This window comes from Nyctereutes procyonoides, unplaced genomic scaffold (genome assembly GCF_905146905.1).
Source record: "Nyctereutes procyonoides isolate TBG_1078 unplaced genomic scaffold, NYPRO_anot_genome, whole genome shotgun sequence".
Classification (NCBI taxonomy): Eukaryota; Metazoa; Chordata; class Mammalia; order Carnivora; family Canidae; genus Nyctereutes; species Nyctereutes procyonoides.
This window is the reverse complement of record NW_026575125.1, coordinates 94924981-94932236: the sequence shown is the minus strand read 5'-3', so window position 1 is coordinate 94932236 and position 7256 is coordinate 94924981. Positions and strand designations below refer to the sequence as shown.

At 35.4% G+C, this 7256-nt stretch overlaps 1 non-coding gene across 1 annotated transcript; it reads right to left on the bottom strand.

Annotated features, from left to right (window-relative positions):
• Positions 1-237: 237 nt before the first annotated feature.
• On the bottom strand, positions 238-348 carry LOC129518949 (U6 spliceosomal RNA). Its single transcript, XR_008666285.1, has one exon. It is a non-coding gene; the product is annotated as a U6 spliceosomal RNA (small nuclear RNA).
• Between the last annotated feature and the right edge of the window lie 6908 nt (positions 349-7256).

Below are 7256 nucleotides of genomic sequence, written 5' to 3'. Positions count from 1 at the left end.
TGCACATCTCTAACAAGGAACTATGTAGGTGAAATATCTCCACCAGAAATTATAGCCTTAAGGAAGAAAATTTTGCTTCTTGATTCCTAGACTAGAGAACAAGAAAACAAGAGTAAGCACAAAAGTCTCTTCCTAATTAAACAGTACAATGCCTTTAATAAATATGTCCTTAATCTAGGACCAACAGTTCTACTATCAAAATTTCATAAAATATTAAGGTACTTTTTAAATTATTTAAAAAAATTTTTATATGGAATGCTTCACAAATTTGTATATCATCCTCGCACAGGGTTCATGCTAATCTTTGTATTGTTCCAGTTGTAGTATATGTCCTGCTGAATTGAGCACAAAAGTATGTTTTTAAAAATCAAATTTCACTAGCACAAGAAGCATTTCAACATGATATTTTTAAAGGAATTCTTGAATAATGGCTATCACATTCCTCAGGCTTTTCTTTTTTCCTTCTCCATGTACATTGTCCTCAAAATGCTTATGAGATTTTGGAAACTTCAGGGATCAAAGAGATTCAATTTTGCCAATTCCAAAATTTTAGTTTAACAAGTACATCTCCATTCAATATTCTTGAAACTGTTCTACAGTAAGCAGCACTTGAAAGCTAATCTGATTATGTAGCTTAGCTCACTGTAGTTGTACTACTTCATTTTTTTCAATGCAATGGTCAAATTCAGGGCAATCCTTCCCATAACTAAAATGGAGCCTGCTATTAAATATGAGCTATATTACTGATTTAATATATATTGTTGCTATGGTTATTATCACCATTACATATGACATTTTGAATTTTCTTTTTTTAAGCAACTTTTCACATGCTTTGACTAAAATAACTAAAATATTAGTTCATTAATGTCATGATAGTTGAAAATATCTCTGTATTAGTCAGTTTGTGCTGCTATAGCAAAATACCATAGACTGAGTGGCTTTTAAACAACAGTAATATATGTCTCACAATTCTAGATGCTCATACACTGATATCATTTTGTACCATGGTCGGGTTCTATTGAGAGCCCTCTTCTGAGATGCAGACTGCTGAAATCTCCTTGTTTTCACATGGTGGAAAGTGAGAGACCTCTCTAGGATCTTTTTATAATCAGGGCACTAATCTCACTTATGAGAGTTTTTATCCTCATGACCCAATCACCTCCCAAAGGTCTCACATCCTAGTACTATCACAATGGGGGTTAGGGTTTCAACAAATGAATTTTGAGGGAACACAAACATTCAGTCCATAACAATCTACAAAGGAGGAAGTGATTTAATTTACAATGATTTTTCTGAAATTAGAATAGAAAGTGTTTTCTGACATCAGAATTTATAAAATGTCTTGTGTATATAATTTATTACATTTATTAACTAAATTTACTAAAATTCTAAGAAGCTAGACTCCATTATAATTCAAGTATGTTTTATTTCCAACATTTATTTTATCATTGAAACCTGTGTGCATGTTTTAAGTTTTGGCATATTTGAGTACCATGCAGAAATCATATGCTGTATTTAATTATTTAGTATTCTAGTATCATTAATGAATCCAAACTTCTTCTGGAAAGCCTTAGGTTCACATGATGTTAGCGTTGGCATCATCCAAATAATATAAATTTAGTATGTGCATTAAAACAAATAGAATATCTTTAGAGGAAAACGCTGAATACAGTCATTTGCTGTCTGAAGAAAACTGTAAGCAGTAACACTAAAAGATAAGTAAGATGATAGCAGTAGAAAATTAGATATGAGTTTATGATGTGATAAAAATAATAGAAAAGTGGGATGCCTGGGTGGCTCAGTGGTTGAGGGTCTGCCTTCTGCTCAGGGCGTGATCCCGGGGTCCTGGGATTGAGTACCACATCAGGCTCCCCAGAGAGAGCCTGCTTCTCCCTCTGCCTGTGTCTCTGCCTCTCTGTGTCTCTCATGAATAAATGAATAAAATATTTAAAAAAATAGAAAAGTAAATTCTCCCTCTGACAAGTTAACATAAGGAATATGTTGAAGAGAGACTATGACATAGTTTCATCAAGAAATAAATGAGATATTCAGTACTCTGAAATGTGAAGAGAACTCTGATAGTGTTTACTTGAAAAATAATTCCTTGGACAATCAAATCAGCCCTTTAGTATCACAAGTATAGAAACACATTGATAATGAGAACTGGTGGACTTCTGCAGTTGTCAAAATTTTTAAATGCATAATTTATGGAGCTTTGCTCTGATGCAACCCTTTATTTGTGTGAATTTGAATACATTTTGTAATTCCTTCTAAGAATATTTAGTTACCAGATTTATCAACAAGAAAAAGTCCTTTTTCATTCATTGCTTTTCTTTAGCCAAAATATATGAAGGAACAGAGGTATTGGTAAACAAAGACTTATAGCTGTCCTCTATTACACTAATCCCAAAAAGTTGGATTATATTTTATAGACTCCTTACTTCCATTAATAATTCTATTAGGGATATAAAATCTATAAATTTACCTAAATCTTAACAAATATATCTATATTATTATGCTATATGTTGGGTAATAAAAGTTATCAACTATATATACACTACAGTATAGGTCTTACTGGCACACCTCGGGATGATGTGCATTCATTAGTCATATATCATAGGTAATATATCGATATAAATATACTAATATATTACATTCTATATATGTGGGTTACCAGTCATGGAAACATAGATTACAGTAAAGTTAACAATATTACAATGGCTGCAACTATTCTTTTGCTGCTTAAACAATTGTTATTTCATTTGATTTGTACAATGACTCTGGTAATTTTTAGTATTCCATTTTCCAGATGAGGAACTTGAGACATAGCATGGCTAAGTACTCTACAGCCACAGAACTGATTAATGTCTTAACAAGAATCTGAAAGAGAGCCAATCTAACTTATGGAGCAGCTTTTGATATAAAAACTAAATACAAATAATCTATTTTACTTTTCATAATCATCATAATATAAATCATCCTTAGGCAATAGATGTATATGCATGTCACATATTTAACTAGCCCTATATTCTTCTGGGATTTTGATCTATGGATTTCAAAGAGCCTCCAGATTTGAATTTCTTTTTTAATTTCCTGAAAAGAAAGTCATCTTCTCTGATTTTTCCTAATATTTTTTAAAGATTGCATTTACTTTGATATTTTAAAAAATATATTCCATCTATAATATTGCATAAATTTCAGGTGTACAACATGTTGATTTCATACATCCAAATATTGTAATATGATTGGCATGGTAGTGATAATTAGCACCTCTGTCGTTTTGGATAAAGAAGTCTGTGGGGGAGGAGAGTAAGATGGCGGCAGAGTAGGAGGACTCTGGGCTCACACACAGGGGAATGCACAAGGAAAATGTTTTCCCAAAGCCACTGGCTTGGAAAATGAGAGGGGCTGAATTTCATGAGTTCTTACAACCAGCAGGGCTTAAAGCCTACAGTTCTAAAGGTCAGAAGGCTTTGCTGGGATAGAGCCTGGAGGGCACTGCACTGCTCCTGGAGAGAAGGCAGCCAGACAATCCCGAGGCAGACCTCTTGGAAACAGCCATCTGAGGAGAATGCCTGGGGCGCATAGATTATTTCCTCTTCTCAGAGGCAGTGTTCACAGAGAAGCCTCTGTGGGAACAAAAGAGCTGGCTGCCACCACTTCCCTCACCTACCCATCAGCATAAACACAGAGCCACCTGTGGGAAGCAGCACAACAGTGACACTGGCTGTCTAACTTGCTTACACCAGGTCTCACCACCCACCCCTGCCCTCTGGCGGGACTGCCCTTCTCAGTCAAACTTGCCTCAATCCAAGCACAGTGGGTCCCTCACCCTAGAAGACCAGCACAAACCCCTACCCACACCACATTTCCTGACCAGAGAGTTCTGCAGGGCCTCGGTTCTGATGGACTTGGTGTCAGATCTCATTTCAGGAGCAGACCAGAGAATGATGCCTCATTAAAACTCACCACATTCAGGCCATGGAATAAACACTGCCCACTGCAGGCAAGGAAAGCTGCTGCAGATGACTGGCCTGAAGGATAGAGCAGCCAAAACACAACAGCAGAGCATACACAGCACACACTGGAGACACTCCCTGAAGCACCAGGCCCTGGGCACTACATGACTTCTTCTTCCAAAGGCCATCACTTTCAAGAGCAGTAGACATACTGGCTTTTCTAACACAGAAGAAGACAGAGACTTAGACAAAAATGCCAAGACAGAGGGATTTATCACAAATGGATCAAGAAACTGTCACAGCCAGAGATCTAAGCAAAACAGATATAAGTAACATGCCAGATGGAGAATTTAAAGCAGCAATCATAACGTTACTCACTGAGCTTGAGAAAAGAGGACATCAGTGAGACCTTTACCACAGAGATAAGAGAGTTAAAAACATCAACCAGAGATGCAGAATGCAATAAACAAGGTTCAAAACAGCTTTGATGGAATGAACTGCAGGATGGAAGAAGCCGAGGAACAAATTAGTGAGCTAGAGGACAGAATAATGGAAAATATTGGACCTGAATGAAAGGGGGACAGAAGGATTATGCAACGTGAGAACAGAGTTCGGGAACTCAGGGACTCCATAAAACATAATAACATTCATGTCATAGGAAGAAGAAGAGAGATTAAGGTATTATTTAAAGTAATAATACCTGAAAACTTCCCTAATCTGGGGAAGGAAACGGACATCCAGATCCAGGAGGCAGAGAACTCCTGTTGATCAAAGTCACCAAAAGCAAGTCAACACCAAGATGTATTGTCATTAAATTTGCAAAATGTAGAGACAAAGAAAAACAACTTAAAAGCAGCAAGACAAAAGAAATCCTTAACTTACAAGGGAGCTGGTTCTTTGAAAGAAAATAATAAAATTGATAAGCCTCTAGTGACACTTATCAAAAAGAAAAGAAAAGGCCCCAAAGAAGTACTATCACAAATGACAGAAGACAAATAACAACCAACACCACAGTAATACATAATTGTAAGAGAATATTATGAAAAATATATGCCAACAAAATGAACAACCTTGAAGAAATGGATAAATTCCTACGAACATGTAAACTACCAAACTAAAACAGAAAAAAATATAAAACTTGAACAGACTAATAACCAGCAAAGAAATTGAATCAGTAATCAAAAGCACCCCAACAAACAAAAGTCCAGGGCCAGATGTCTTTCCAAGGGGATTCTACCAAACATTTAAAGAAGAGTTAATACCTATTCTTCTCAAACTATTCCCAAAATTAGAAATAGAGGAAAAATTCCAAATTCATTCAATGAGGCCAGCATTACCCTCATACCAAAACCAACAGAGGTCGACAGGTTAATATCCTTGATGAACACGGATGCAAAAATCCTCAATAAAATACTAGCAAACTGAATCCAAAAATATATTTAAAAAACTGATTCAGCATGATCAAGTGTGATTCCTGGGTTGCAAGAGTGGTCCAATTGCACAAATCAATTAATGTGATACACCACATTAATAAAAGAAAGGATAAGAATCATACAAGCATTTCAATAGGTGCAAAAAAGCACTTAACACAGTGCAGCATCAATTCATGATAAAAACCCTCAACAACGTAGGGATAGAGGGAATATACCTCAACATAATAAAGGCCATGTATGAACAACCCACAGCTAATATCATCCCCAGTGGGGGAAACCTGAGCGCTTCTCTATGGTCAGGAATAACAGAGGGGTGTCCGGTCTCACCACTGTTATATAACACAATACTAGAAGTCCTAGCCACATATCAGACAACAGGAAAAAATGAAAGATATCCTGATTGGACCAGAAGAAGTAAAAGTTTCACTATTTTTAGATGACATGATACTGTATATAGAAAACCCCAAGGACTCCACACACACACACAAAAAAAAACCTGCTAGAACTGATAAATGAATCCAGTAAAGTCGTAGGATACAAGATCAACATGAAGAAAATCATTCCATTTTTATATATCAATAACCAAGCAGCAGAAAGAGAAATCAAGGAATTGATCTCATTTACAATTGTACCAAGAACAATAAAATATCTAGGAATAAACCTATTCAAAAAGGTGAAACACCTTTACCCTGAAAACTATAAAACAATAATGAAAGAAACTGAAGACGATACAAGAAATGGAAGACATTCCATGCTCATGGATTGGAAGAACAAATATTGTTAAAATGTCTATACAACCCAAAGCAATGCACACATTTATTGAAATCCCTATAAAAATACTACTAGCAGTTTTCACAGAACTAGAACAAACAATCCTAAAATGTGTATGGAAAAAAAATAAAAAATAAATAAAAAAATAAAATGTGTATGGAACTGCAAAGACCCTGAATAGCCAAAGCAACCTTCAAAATGAAAAGCGAAGCTGAAGCTAGAGGCATGACAATTCCAGACTTCAAGTTATATCACAAAGCTTTATTGATCAAGACACTATTGTACTGGCACAAAAATAGGTACATAATCAATAGAACAGAATAGAAGGCCCAGAAATGGACCCACAACTATATGGTCAACTAATCTTCAACAAAGAAGGAAAGAGTATCCAATGGGAAAAAAACAGTCTTCTTCAACAAATGGTATTGGAAAACTGGACAGCAACATGCAAAACTGCACCATTTTCTTATGTCATACACAAAAATAAATTCAAAATGGATAAAATACCTTAATGTGAGACCTAAAACTATAAAAGTCCTAAAGGAGAATACAGATAGTAACCTCTTTGACATTAGCCTTAACAACTTATTAGAAATGTCTCCTGAAGCAAGGGAAACAAAACCAAAAATAAACTACTGAGACTTCATCAAAATAAAAAAGCTTCTGCACAGTGAAGGAAATAATTAAGAAAATGAAAAGGCAAACTTCAGAATGGGAAAAGATATTTGCAAATGACATAGCTGATAACAGGTTAGTATCCAAAATCTATAAAGAAGTTATAAAACTCAACACACATAAATTGAATAACCCAATTTTAAAAAAGAACAGAAGACATGAATTGACATTTTTCCAAAGAAGACATACAGATGGCCAACAGACACATGAAAAGATGATCAACATCAATGATCATCAAGGAAATAAAAATGAAAACTATAATGAGATATCACCTAACACCTCTCAGAATGGCTAAAATCAACAAAACAAGAATCAACAGATGTTGGCAAGGATGTTAAGAAGGGGAAACCCCCCTGCACTGTTTATGGGAATGCAAAATGGTGCAGCCACTCTGGAAAACAGTATGGAACTGTTTTCA